A 13,536-nucleotide genomic window follows, 5' to 3' on the forward strand; every position below is an offset into this window, starting at 1 on the left:
TTCGAATTAACTAATTCGAACTAAGTTAGTTCGAACTAGCGCTGTAGTATAGACGTACCCTCAGTGCTTTTCATTCTATTAGCCTCATTATATATCATTTACATGGTGCTTCACATACATAGAATAATCCACATTCCCTGCCCTTGAAGACTTAGAGCTGATGTTGCCCATGACAAACATACGCAAAACAAGACATTGGCCAGGCCATTAGTCACTCTATTTTCAAAGTGCTCCACAAATAGTAATTAAACAATTCCTTTAACTCCCCTCTAAAATATCAGCAAAAGGCAACAAAGGGAATTCATTTTTGAATGTGGATTAGAAATAAAAAATTCTTATATGCCAGACTTATGTTTAAACCCATAGACCACACTCTTCCCTGAATTCTGTATTTTAGGCCAGGAATATTAAGGGTTATTTCTCAAAGTGCATCCCAGATGGGCCCCCAACAAAATCAAACTTCAATCAGATAAATCAAGAATAATGTTTGCGTTTTTATTCTATATGCATATTTGGAATAGGTAGTTTTACCCAAGATGGAAGTTAGAAGCACTGTTTTATCTATTAGTTTATTTGCCATTTCAGTGTATCAGTTAATAGCCACCTATGCTTCAATAAATATGGCTTTGATTATTCATTTTCCCTTTGTCATTAAATAATACTCTCTGGTCCACTTGAGGACATTCTCTCCTATTGCATTGGGTCTATCGGATTCATTCTTAAACTTTCCTTCAGATTTTGTTTAAGATGCTGTCTGTCTCCCACTTTACCCGCTAGTATTACAAAATAAACTCTAATGGAAAGGACAAATGTCTAGGCTTTCAGTTGCTTTAATGATTTACTGGAGACCTTGAGGATTTAAGATTTGACTGCAATTGTTGCTTTTGATTTAGAACATATACTCTGCAGAGTTATGAAATGGTAGCCAAATCCAAGCAATATGAATGGTATTTAATTGGCAGAAAATTAATTACTGAAAAACACACAACACAATGGGTACATTGTAATTATACCAGCTGGGAGACCAAATGGCGCAAGGAAATAAGCACAAACAGGTGTTAATGTAAGTCCCTTAAGGTTCATTAATGAATTATAGCAACTGACAAACACTGAAAAAGCCCACACATAAATCCTGGCAATGAGAAGGTGAGTGTCCAGTGGCCAGAAGAACATACTAATTCACATTATACAAAAGTCTACCCAACTCAGCTGCTGATTGCATCTTCTCTCTGTCTTCTTTCTTCTCCCTTCACTATACTAAGCCCTTCATCATAACTGCCTTTTGGGCACTTCTGCTTTTCTCTTAGTCCCTTTTCCTACACCACCATGTCTCATGCATTGAACTCCCTTCCCTACCAAAATATCTGGCAAGATGTCAAGGTCCTCTTCGAACACGATGGATGAACATCATCTGGCATACATCCTCAAAACCCAATTCTCCCACAATGTTTGTCAGCTTTAACAAAAAAAAAGTGCTTCCCCATATATTCTTCTAAAAGAAATCCTGCATAAATGTGGGATGAGTATATTGTCAGGTCACCCAGTGTATTGTGTGTCAGAATGGTATCTGTTTATTTAGGTTCTAAGCTGCTCAAAGCAGGAGCCAATTCTCCCTAGGACAAAACTAAATGACACTGACTGAACAGATGTATTATCCAAAGATCTCTTAAAACAGTGTGTCCTTTATCATCCACTAGCAGGTCCCTATGGAGCTCCCTACTTTCCCTATTCCAGAAGAAACTTTGAGGTAGGACTGGTGATAGCAGTACCACCTGCCTTTCCATGTGTGACCCTCGCCTATGCCAGAGCATAGAGAGCCTAGGCGCACAACAGGGAGGTGCAGTACACACTGCCTTGCAGTATCTAAGTTGAATCTAACCTGACACATACCAAGTCACGTTCTCTTTATCTGATCAATGCTGAACATAGTCTAGATTGCTTTTTTTTCTCCCCTACAGAAGGTCACAGAACATGAGGATTCAGTTACAAAACAAATCTGTTGATATTTAACTAACGAATGGACTCCACGAGAAAAGAACAGATTGTGATAAATCGTTAAACTGTTTACTTGGCTGATTGCTGCTCTCATCTTTACCAGGAAGGTTTGTCTTGGTGGGCACAATCTAAAACCCTCCGAGATTCTGTTTCCAAAAAGAAATGTACCTACCGCACTCATATGCCACTGTGACAGGGACCTCAAAAGAAGAGAGAGAGAGAGAGAGAGAGAGAGAGAGAGAGAGAGAAAGCATGTTCTATGTAAAGAAAGAGAAAGGGGTCCTTTTCCCTCAAAGAGGGGAAGCTGAGTTCTAAGTCCTGCATCTCAGAGATGCAGACTCTCTCTAACTTAGGCCATTGTGTGAATAATAGTAATGGGATGAGTATAAATGTAGCAATTCTCTAATCACAAAACCTAATTGCTGCATAGATTCAAAGATACTCTAAGTCTGTCGTGTCCAACATGCTAGCCACTAGCCACATGTGAGTATTTCACAGGTTCAGTGTGGCTAGTTCTCTATAGCAGTAGTTTCAGAAATGGCTGGCCACGATAGCTCCTAATGGATCTCTGAATTAGGGATTGGAAGTTAAGAGCATTTTTAAAAGGCCAGAATTAGGTCTTTTTCCAATGCTGTGTGCCTTCGTTAAAATCCTGTGCATAATGTAATCAATGACATTCATAATTATTAATAATCATGTGGTGTTGGTGCTGCTGAAATACTCTGTCCAGTTCTAGTGTCCACAATTCAAGAAAGGTGTTGATAATTTGGAAAGGGTTTAGAAAAGAGACATGAGAATGATTAAAAGGATCAGAAAACATGCCTTATAAGAGTAAACTCAAAGAGCTTAGTCTATTTAGCTTATCAAAGAGAAGGTTAAGGGATAACTTGATTATATCCTATAAGTACCTAAATGAGGAATAAATATTTGACCATGCTCTCTTCAATCTAGCAGACAAAAATGTAACTGGATCCAATTCCTGGAAGCTGATGCTAGATAAATTCAGACTCCAAATAAGGCACAAGTCTTTAATAGTGAGGATATTTAATCAGTTGAACATCTTACTAAGTCACCATCAATGAACATTTTAAAATCAAGATTAGATATTTTTTCTAAAATATATGCTCTAGTTGAAACAGGAATTAGTTTGGGCTATGTTATACTGGAGGCCAGAGAATAAGATCAGAATGTTCCCTTTTGGCACTGGAATCTATGAAACAGTCTACAAAAACTACTGTTCAGAATAACAACTCTGAAATGTTTTGTTTTCAAACTTATATTTATAACATCTTAAAATGGATGTAATTTGTGTTATGTATAATTTAGTGAATTCTGTGAAACTATTTTCAAAACATATACAATTGCCATGAATTGGGGGAAAGAGTGCATATTCAAACCAAGTTGAAATAGAGAAAGAAAACATAAGAACACTAGAGTATTTGGAGAGGTAAACATTAGGGGTACGTCTAAACTACATGGCTCCGTCGACGGAGCCATGTAGATTTGTTTGTTTGGCAAAGTCAAATGAAGCCACGATTTAAATGATCGCGGCTTCATTTAAATGTACATGGCTGCCGCGCTGAGCCGACAAACAGCTGATCAGCTGTTTGTCCGCTCAGCGCGCTAGTCTGGACGCTCCCCTGCCGACATCAAAGCCCTTTGTCGGCAGCCCTGGTAAACCTCATCCCACGAGGAATAACGGGGCTGCCGAAAAAGGGCTTTGATGTCAGCAGGGGAGTGTCCAGACTAGCACGCTGAGCGGAGAAACAGCTGATGAGCTGTTTGTCGGCTCAGCGCGGCAGCCATGTAAATTTAAATGAAGCCACGATCATTTAAATCGTGGCTTCATTTGACTTTGCCTATGTGTCTAATCTACATGCCTCTGACGACAGAGGCATGTAGTCTAGACACAGCCTCATGTGCCAAATACAGCGACAGAAACTGCAAGATCTTTCTTATATATTTACAAGACATTCCACTGGCAGTATTCTCTATTCTCTTAATCAGATTTCCAGTTGTGCCTTGGGCATTTTTAAGCTATAACTAGCTCTCGTGCAGAGGTAACCAAAGATATTTCTGACATCATCTGTACAGCAAGGCAACCAGTCTCTAGAATATTTATTCTTGAGTTCTATAATAGGCACAGCCTATTTCTCTTTCGTAACAGGTATGCTGACTTTTTACTGTGTGGCTGTGTCTACACAGGCACCCCTTTCCGGAAAAGGGATGCTAATGAGACTAGTCAGAATTGCAAATGCCACAGGGGATTTAAATATCCCCCGCGGCATTTGCACGAACATGAAAGTAGGAATAAGGGATCTTCCGGAAAAGGGTTTATTTTCCACAAGATCCCGTCTAGACTGGTGCTTTTCTCCAGCAAAACCCCGAGCCGGAAAAAAGCGGCAGCCATGTTCGTGCAAATGCCGCGGGGGATATTTAAATCCCTCGCAGCATTTGCAATTCCGACTGGTCTCATTAGCATCCCTTTTCCGGAAAGGGGTGCCAATGTAGACACAGCCTGTGTGTAGAAGCTAATATTAGAAGGCACTAAGGCAATTAGAATTACAAACCTATCACCTGTGTATTCATCACAGACTCTCAGGTAACATTTATCCATTAAAAATACATTTCTACATTGCACATTCACTTCCATTTGTATTTTATAAAAATGTTGTTAACCATTATAATCTTAAGGGTATTAGAAGAGTAAAGGTTGAAATACTAGGAAAGAATCATAGAATCATAGAATAATAGGACTGGAAGGGACCTCAAGAGGTCATCGAGTCCAGTCCCCTACCCTCAAGGCAGGACCAAGCTCCATCTACACCATCCCTGACAGATGTCTATCTAACCTGTTCTTAAATATCTCCAGAGAGGGAGATTCCACCACCTCCCTTGGCAATTTATTCCAATATTTGACCACCCTGACAGTTAGGAATTTTTTCCTAATGTCCAATCTAAACCTCCCCTGCTGCACTTTAAGCCCATTACTCCTTGTCCTGTCCTCAGAAACCAAGAGGAACAAATTTTCTCCTTCCTCCTTGTGACACCCTTTAAGATATTTGAAAACCGCTATCATGTCCCCCCTTAATCTTCTTTTTTCCAAACTAAACAAGCCCAGTTCATGAAGCCTGGTTTCATAGGTCATGTTCTCCAGACCTTTAATCATACTTGTAGCTCTTCTCTGTACCCTTTCCAATTTCTCCACATCTTTCTTGAAATGTGGTGCCCAGAACTGAACACAGTACTCCAGCTGAGGCCTAACTAGTGCAGAGTAGAGTGGCAGAATGACTTCACGAGTTTTGCTTACAACACACCTGTTGATACAACCTAGAATCATATTTGCTTTTTTTGCAACAGCATCACACTGTTGACTCATATTCAACTTGTGGTCCACTATGAGCCCTAGGTTCCTTTCCGCCATGCTCCTTCCTAGACAGTCGCTTCCCATCTTGTATGTATGGAACTGATTGTTCCTTCCTAAGTGGAGCACTTTGCATTTCTCTTTATTAAACTTCATCCTGTTTACCTCTGACCATTTCTCTAACTTGCTAAGGTCATTTTGAATTATGTCCCTATCCTCCAAAGAAGTTGCAACCCCACCCAGTTTGGTATCATCTGCAAACTTAATAAGCGTACTCTCTATCCCAATATCTACATCATTGATGAAGATATTGAACAGTACGGGTCCCAAAACAGACCCTTGCGGAACTCCACTTGTTATCCCTTTCCAGCAGGATTTAGCACCATTAACAACAACTCTCTGACTACGGTTATCCAGCCAATTATGCACCCACCTTATCGTGGCCCTATCTAAGTTATAGTTGCCTAGTTTATCAATAAGAATATCTTACAAGACGGTATCAAATGCCTTACTAAAGTCTACCATCGCTTCTCCCTTATCCACAAGGCTCATTATCCTATCAAAGAAAGCTATCAGATTAGTTTGGCATGACTTGTTCTTCACAAACACATGCTGGCTATTCCCTATCACTTTATTACCTTCCAAGTGTTTGCATATGATTTCCTTAATTACCTGCTCCATTTTCTTCCCTGGGACAGACGTTAAACTGACCGGTCTGTAGTTTCCTGGGTTGTTCTTATTCCCCTTTTTATAGATGGGCACAATATTTGCCCTTTTCCAGTCTTCTGGAATCTCCCCTGTCTTCCATGATTTTTCAAAGATCATAGCTAAAGGCTCAGATACATCCTCTATCATCTCCTTGAGTATCCTGGGATGCATTTCATCAGGACCTGGTGACTTGCTGACATCTAACTTTCCTAAGTGATTTTTAACTTGTTCTTTGTGTATCCTATCTTCTAAACTTACCCTCTCTCTGCTTGTATTCACTACGTTAGGCACACTTCCAGACTTCTCGGTGAAGACCGAAACAAAGAAGTCATTGAGCATCTCCGCCATTTCCAAGTTTCCTGTTACTGCTTCTCCCTCCTCACTGAGCAGTGGGCCTACCCTGTCCTTGGTCTTCCTCTTGCTTCTAATGTATTTATAAAAGGTCTTCTTGTTTCCCTTTATGCCTGTAGCTAGTTTGATCTCATTTTGTGCCTTTGCCTTTCTAATCTTGCCCCTGCATTCCCGTGTTGCTTGCCTATATTCATCCTTTGTTATTTGTCCTAGTTTCCATTTTTTATACGACTCCTTTTTTATTTTGAGATCATGCAAGATCTACTTGTTAAGCCAAGCTGGTCTTTTGCCATATTTTCTATCTTTCCTACACAGCAGAATTGTTTGCTTTTGGGCCCTTAATAACGTCCCTTTGAAATACTTCCAACTCTCCTCAGTTGTTTTTCCCTTCAGTCTTGCTTCCCATGGGACCTTACCTACAAGTTCTCTGAGCTTATCAAAATCTGCCTTCCTGAAATCCATTACCTCAATTGTGCTGGTCTCCCTTCTACCTTTCCTTAAGATCATGAACTCTATTATTTCATGATCACTGTCCCCCATACTATCTTCCACTTTCAAGTTCTCAACTAGTTCCTCCCTATTTGTTAAAATCAAATCCAGAACAGCTTCTCCTCTGGTAGCTTTTTCAACCTTCTGAAACAGAAAGTTGTCTCCAACGCAGTCCTCTCTCTGCCCGGGCCCCTACCTTTGACAGGAAGGATCGAAGAGAATACCACCTGCGCCCCAAACTCCCTCACCTGTACTCCCAAAGCCCTGTAGTCACGCTTGATCCGCTCAGTGTCACACCTGGCAGTATCATTTGTGCCCACATGGATTAGTAGCATGGGGTAGTAGTCAGAGGGCCGGATAATCCTCGACAATGCCTCCGTAACATCTCGGATACGGTCCCCTGGCAGACAGCATACCTCTCGAGAGGAACTGTCAGGGCGACAGATGGGCACCTCCATTCCCCTCAGAAGAGAGTCTCGAACCACCACTTCCCTACGTTTCTTCCTTGCAGTGGTGGCAGGAGACTGCTCAACCTTGGTGGTGCAAGGCTTGGTCTCCTCCACTGTGGGGGGTGACTCCTTGTCTCCTGCAGAAAGTATAGTGTAAAGGTTATGTAACAACACAGTGGGAGGGTTAGGAGCAGGGGTGGAACACTGCCTGCTGCCAGAAGTAACCAGCTACCAGTGCTCACCCTGTACCACCTCCTCCTCCATAAGTGGCAGGTCAGCAGACCCACATCCTAGGACAGTGACCTCAGTGGACTCCACAGGAATACTGTCCAGAAATTCCTTATGGCCTCGAAAGCTCCTCAGCCTGGCCACCTCCTCCTGTAGCTCTCCCACCTGCTGCCTGAGAGATTCCACCAGCAGGCACCTTTCACAATGGTTGTCTCCCCCAGCCTGGATATCAGTCAGTGGGAATTGCAAGCCACAAATACTGCAACACCACATCAGGACCTGGGTAGAGGCATCCATGCTCAGGTTCTCTGTCTGGATACAGGCACAGGTGGAGGAGACAGGAGAAGTACTGGCACAAGCACTTCGGGTCCTCATCACCATCAGTCACTCCCTGTGCTCTACTCCCTCTTCAAGTCCCCTGTCTGCATTCCCCTGTCCGCTTTGCTCCCCTGGTCGCTCTGCTCTGGCTTTTTAAAGCCTGCTTGCCTAGGTCAGGCCTGCCCCCTTCTGAGGCACACATGATTCAGGTGTCTCATGAAACTACTTATAGGATTGATCATACCAGTTGAAACGTTTAGTCCAGCATGTCTGGAATCCTGCCTTACATGTTGACGATCAAGATTTTATCATCCCTAGCGTAGAATGCTCCAGTAAGCCATGTTTGGGGAAATAAAAATTATTTTCCTCATTTTTGCACAGGGCTACTCAACTTTGGAAGCCCCGGGGGCCACAATAACACTCACAGCACATGCTGAGGGCTTCAACTTAAGTGTGGTTGCATATACATGCATATATATATGCAAATAGCTTCTTTCACACTGACGGGCATGAATACAGAGATTAAGCCTTAAACCACGGCACTGGACCCAAATGTGGCCTGTGTGAGCCAGTCAGCACCTCTCAGGCTCTGCCCACAAGGCTAAGCAGCCAGCAATTCCCACAACACCCTGGCACTCCTAGCACCTCCTCCCTGGGGGCTAGAAACACCGAGACCGTGTACCCATCTGTTCCAGCCAGACCATCTGCTTGCGTCTTTCAATGCTCACCCCACCTGAGAGATGCCTCTCCGTTGTGGAGCATGTTCCTAGTGGAGGCTATGTTCAAAGGATCCCACCCGGGGCCACGTGTTAAGCATAAATCCAACCCCTCCGCCTTGCGGGCCGCAAACAAATGGGGTGGGTTGAGTATTCCTGGTTTAGCATATCACTCAAAGAACCAGAATTGACTCATCAGAAAGAGTTCAGAGATGAGCAGCTGGAGCCAGAGGGGACTGACTTATTAGGAAAGTTTAAAAGAATTTGCCTTTTACAACCTATAGGTGGCTAAATAATGCTCAAGTATATGATAACAAATCTACAGATCTATGGATGAAGAGGAACTATTTAGGCTCTATAAAGAATTCTTAGAAGTGGATGTAAATGTAATTTGTAGAATGGTCTCAGCATAAATTAGAATCCATCCCTTAACAAAAAAAGTGTACCTACTTTTCACAACTGTTGTTCTTCAAGATGTGTTGTCCATGTCCATTCAATGTAGATGTGTGCATGCCACATGCAGGATTATCAGAAGGCTTTCCCTTTAGAGGTATCTGTTGGGCCAGCAGTGGAGTTCACTGGACACAACTGGCCGAGGTCCTGGGCTCACTTCCCTCTAGGGCGCACACCTGCATGGCCATGCACACAAAATTCTAAGCCTGCCTATCTCCTTTGCAGAGCCACACAGCATCACTCACCTTCCTGAAGGACCTGGAAGGGAAATGGCAAGGTGGGGTCTCGCTCTGGCAGCTGCCATGCAGCTGGGTGGGGCCACGTAGTGGGCAGCTGCTCTGGCATCCAGGGCCAGTGCCACATGGCAGGTGGCTGCTCCAGAGGCCAGGGCCAGGGTGGACATTGGGGCTGCAGCCAGGTGGTGGGCAGCTACTCCAGTGGCTGGGGCCAGGACCATGTGGTAGGCAGCTGCTCTTGCAGCCAGGACTGCAGCCACGTGGTGGAAGCGGACGGGAAGTCACCATGCAGCCCTGGCCCAGCTCCTGCCGCAAGGAAGGGCTGGGACTAGGTCTACGTGGTGGATGCTCCCAGAACTGGCCACAGAGAGGCTGCTGTACCCAGGTTGCACTGTGGCTTCTCCTGGGGCCACAGTGCGGCTGTCCCCACTGGAGCAGGGGATAAAGACAATTCTTTTCATTTTCTTTTGTTGCTTTTTTGTAACTATTGTTTAATTATTCATATAATGCTTGCATGCTATTGTGTGGCTGGACTGTATTCTAATACACCTCGCCACCATGACCTCCTGAAGGTAGCATACGTATATACTTCCAATGAACACAAAGCAGTGTGGGGAGGGGAGAAAAGAGCGGGATCGCAGATACAAGATGGTTGATAATCAGACTGCCAGCATGTGTGCAGCAGTAACCCCCGCCTGCTTTGCTGCAGGCTGGGAATTCAGATGCTTTTCCATCATGAATGTTTCCAAGGCAGAAGTGGAATAAAGCTAGTTGGAAGCTTTACATATGTGCAGTGCTGCCCCTTGCTGGAAGGGTCTGGGATAGTGTGAGGATGGGCATAGGACCTGGTACCATTGGATCCATGCTGGAGAACGAGTAGATGTGGTAATTGGTGCCATGCTTGTCACACAGCATTGTGCCTGGGCACCACTGGAGCTCCACAGTGAGGGACCAGGGCCCCATGATGCCAGACACAACAGATCCAGAACAAAAAGGCAGCCCTGCCACAAAGAGTTGCCAATGAAAATATTCCCATGTTCCCGATCCTTCCACAGTGGGACAGATGCTGATAGAAAGGATGGTTAGGGTGCCGCCATTGGACTTTTCAGACAGTGGTATGGAGGTGAGACATTTAGCCTCTCTATGCCTCAGGTTCCCTCTGTACAGTTGTGAGACCACATGCATTAGCGATTGTGAGGTGATCAGATATTGGAGTGAAGGAGGATGGTGTGAGTTCCTTGGAAGGCAGACTGCATGTGTCCCAGTGAGGCTGGGGGAGCACCATTAACACAGGCCTTGTAAACCTGTGCTCTGATGCCTTCAGGAAAGAGTCACACTTCTCTCGGTTGGTGCAGCTTCTCCCTCACCTGGCTCTGAATCTCCTTCCATGTGCTCCTCACATTGGACCCAGCCTGCCCCTTGGGTCTACCTCATGTCTTTTCCCCCATCCGTGTTAATTATCTCTTGGTTTAGTATTCTTTCTTCCATAACATATATATCTAAAATATTTGTTAGTAACATGTGGATGTCATGGTGGCACACTTCCGACACAAGCGCACATATCCTCAATGTTGGTGCACAAGACAAAACTCACTCTGCTCATGGATGGAAGATCTAGAGGGAACACTGGTTCTGGGTGATGAGATCCAGGAACAGGGAAAGAGCTCGGGATCTGTCCATGCAGAGTCATGGACCAGTATTGACAGGGCCAGGCTCGTGCTCTCAGAATTAGGGAAGCCCTGTGTTGTTGTCCTCTCAGTAATCTCCTCAGCCTGAATACTCAAGTTCTGTACCACCCTTCTAAAAAGGTTGTGGTTGGTCCTGGCATCAATGGCTGTGAGGGGGGTTAGCCGTGCCAGCACCACTTCATCTCGTGAGGAGGGTCTTCTGGTCTTTCCAACTCCCCAGCAACCAGCTGTGCCACTTCCTGAGCTATCGGCGATGGGCAGCTGTGGTTTCACCTTCGAGTGGGGTTGAGGACTGGCACATGGATGGCTCTGCCTAGACTCAGAGCCACGTCACCTGGCGAGTGATGTGGCTGAAGAAGTATCATGGGGAGTAATTTACACTGAGGCATCCCTAGATGGTGGCCTCTGGCCTGGTGGCATGCCCATAGGCATGCCCTTGCCACTGAGTTGGTCATGATGCCCAGGGTGTGGTGCCAAAACCAGTGTCAGGACCTATAGTAATGCTGTGTAGCCTTGGAGGTGTAAGATTCCACCTCTGATGCTGAAAAGTACTCCAAAGTGGAGTGGTGTGGTGCCATGCAGGATGGTGTTGGGGAGAGTTGCCTTCTCCCTGGGCGGGGCTATGGGAGGTGCCGATGTCGGTGCCACTAAAGATGTGTGGACCTGTGCTGGGCCTCTCTTGAGGTGCCATGGGCAGTACCAGCACAGGTCACCCAGTGATCAGTGCCATACATGGTGCCATGGCTTGTGTGTCTGGAGCCTTTGTGGCAGGGGCTGGGGACTCAGTTAGCTCTATCAAATCCTTGTCAGCCTCAAAGGTGCCCGGTGTGTCTGGGTGGTCCAGATCCTCTACCACCATATCGTCCAGTTCCAGAGGGTCCACTGGAATCAGACTTAACAGCTCCCTGGGGCAGCTGGAGTCAGCAGGAGCATCACAGGTATGGCAGGCTTGGAGAGTCCTGACTCCAGACACACCCCTTGAGATAGACAGTGGTCCCTCTCCACCCTCTTCTTCTTGCAAGGCACCGGAGACTGGGAATGGTACCACAGCTAGCACCAGGCCTTGGTGCTGGGGAAGGTTGATGCTTCCTAGCATGATCCCTCTGCAGTACTTTAAGGTCCCACAGGTCCCACTGGTGGGACACAGAGGCTGCTGGCACTGGCTCTGGTGCAGATTGTGGACAAGTGCTGCTTCCATGAGAAGGAGTTTTAAATGAGAGTCTATTTCCTTCTTAGTACAAGGCTTAACACCCCTACAGATCTTGCATTTATCATACTAGTAACCCTCTTCCAAGCACTTTAAGTAGGTGTCACGAGAGTTGCCATGTGGCACGGGCTTGAGCACTTATCACAAGGCTTATAGATCTCGGACCAAGGCATGCCCCGATCCAGGGAACGGAGGAGCGGGGAAGCTTCCCACTGACTAACTATATAACTAACTATGGAACTAAACCTCAATAACTATAAAAACTCTATACACTCACAGTGAAGACCACTAGGAAAAGTGCTTGCAGAACACAAAGACCACGTTGCTCCAATATCCATCACAGGTGGTAAGCAAGAACTGAGAGGTTTGAGGGTCATCTGCAATATTCCTCTCTAATCTTTGCCATCCATGTGCGGAATAATTTTATGTGCACTGAGTCGTGCAAATGTGCACTAGCAATAGAAACACAAAACCTATTGGGGGGGCTCTGTTAATCAACTGGGCAGCATTTGAATTTCTCAATGAGTGGCCGCACAAGTGCCCAGCTTACAAGGAACACTGGTCAGTGGTATATATGTGCTGCCATAGAGACGCTACACCAGAGGACTTCCCTGCCAGCCCAGTGGGTACTGCTTAGGGAAAACCTTCTGACAATCATGTAGGTAGCGCACACACACATGTAAATGGGATGGAGAAGAGCAATCACTCAAGAAAGAACTAAACTAGACATTTAAATGGGCAAAATTGAGAACCTATTTTTCAGGAGGCATTAGTGTATGATCAATAGATCTTTTCCTTCTCTAGCTTCTTTCATTCTGTGAGCAACACTAGGAAACATCACCATTGCAATTGGCAATCCCTTGTTGGCAGTATCAGCAGAAAATGTCAAGGATTTCTGGGCACAGAAACTGAACTGCTTTTTTGGGCCTAAAGACTTAAGCTTAAGCTGTCTATAAGAAGACAGCTGGAGATCCCATTGCTATTGCCCATACTGTTTCCACTCAGTGGCCGAAGAGAGGCCATCAATCTCCAAGAGATCTGTGTCCCAATTTAGGAATACTAAAATTGATATAAAAACAACAACACCAAAACAATTAGTTCAGCTGACAAAACCATCTTGACACACAGAAATCCAAACACAGATACATAAATACACAACCACAAACAAGCCCTTATTGTTCAGAGGCACCAAGTGGTTAGAAAAGAAGCTTGTATTAAGTGGGTTTGGTTTTTTTAAAGTGCTGTCCTTAGTCCCAATGCCACCAGACGATAGTTCTGCTAAGTGAATCAGACTGAAGAAACATCAGCATCCTGCTTTGACAGCATAGGCCAGT

This window comes from Pelodiscus sinensis, chromosome 6 (genome assembly GCF_049634645.1).
Source record: "Pelodiscus sinensis isolate JC-2024 chromosome 6, ASM4963464v1, whole genome shotgun sequence".
In the NCBI taxonomy this organism is placed as follows: Eukaryota; Metazoa; Chordata; order Testudines; family Trionychidae; genus Pelodiscus; species Pelodiscus sinensis.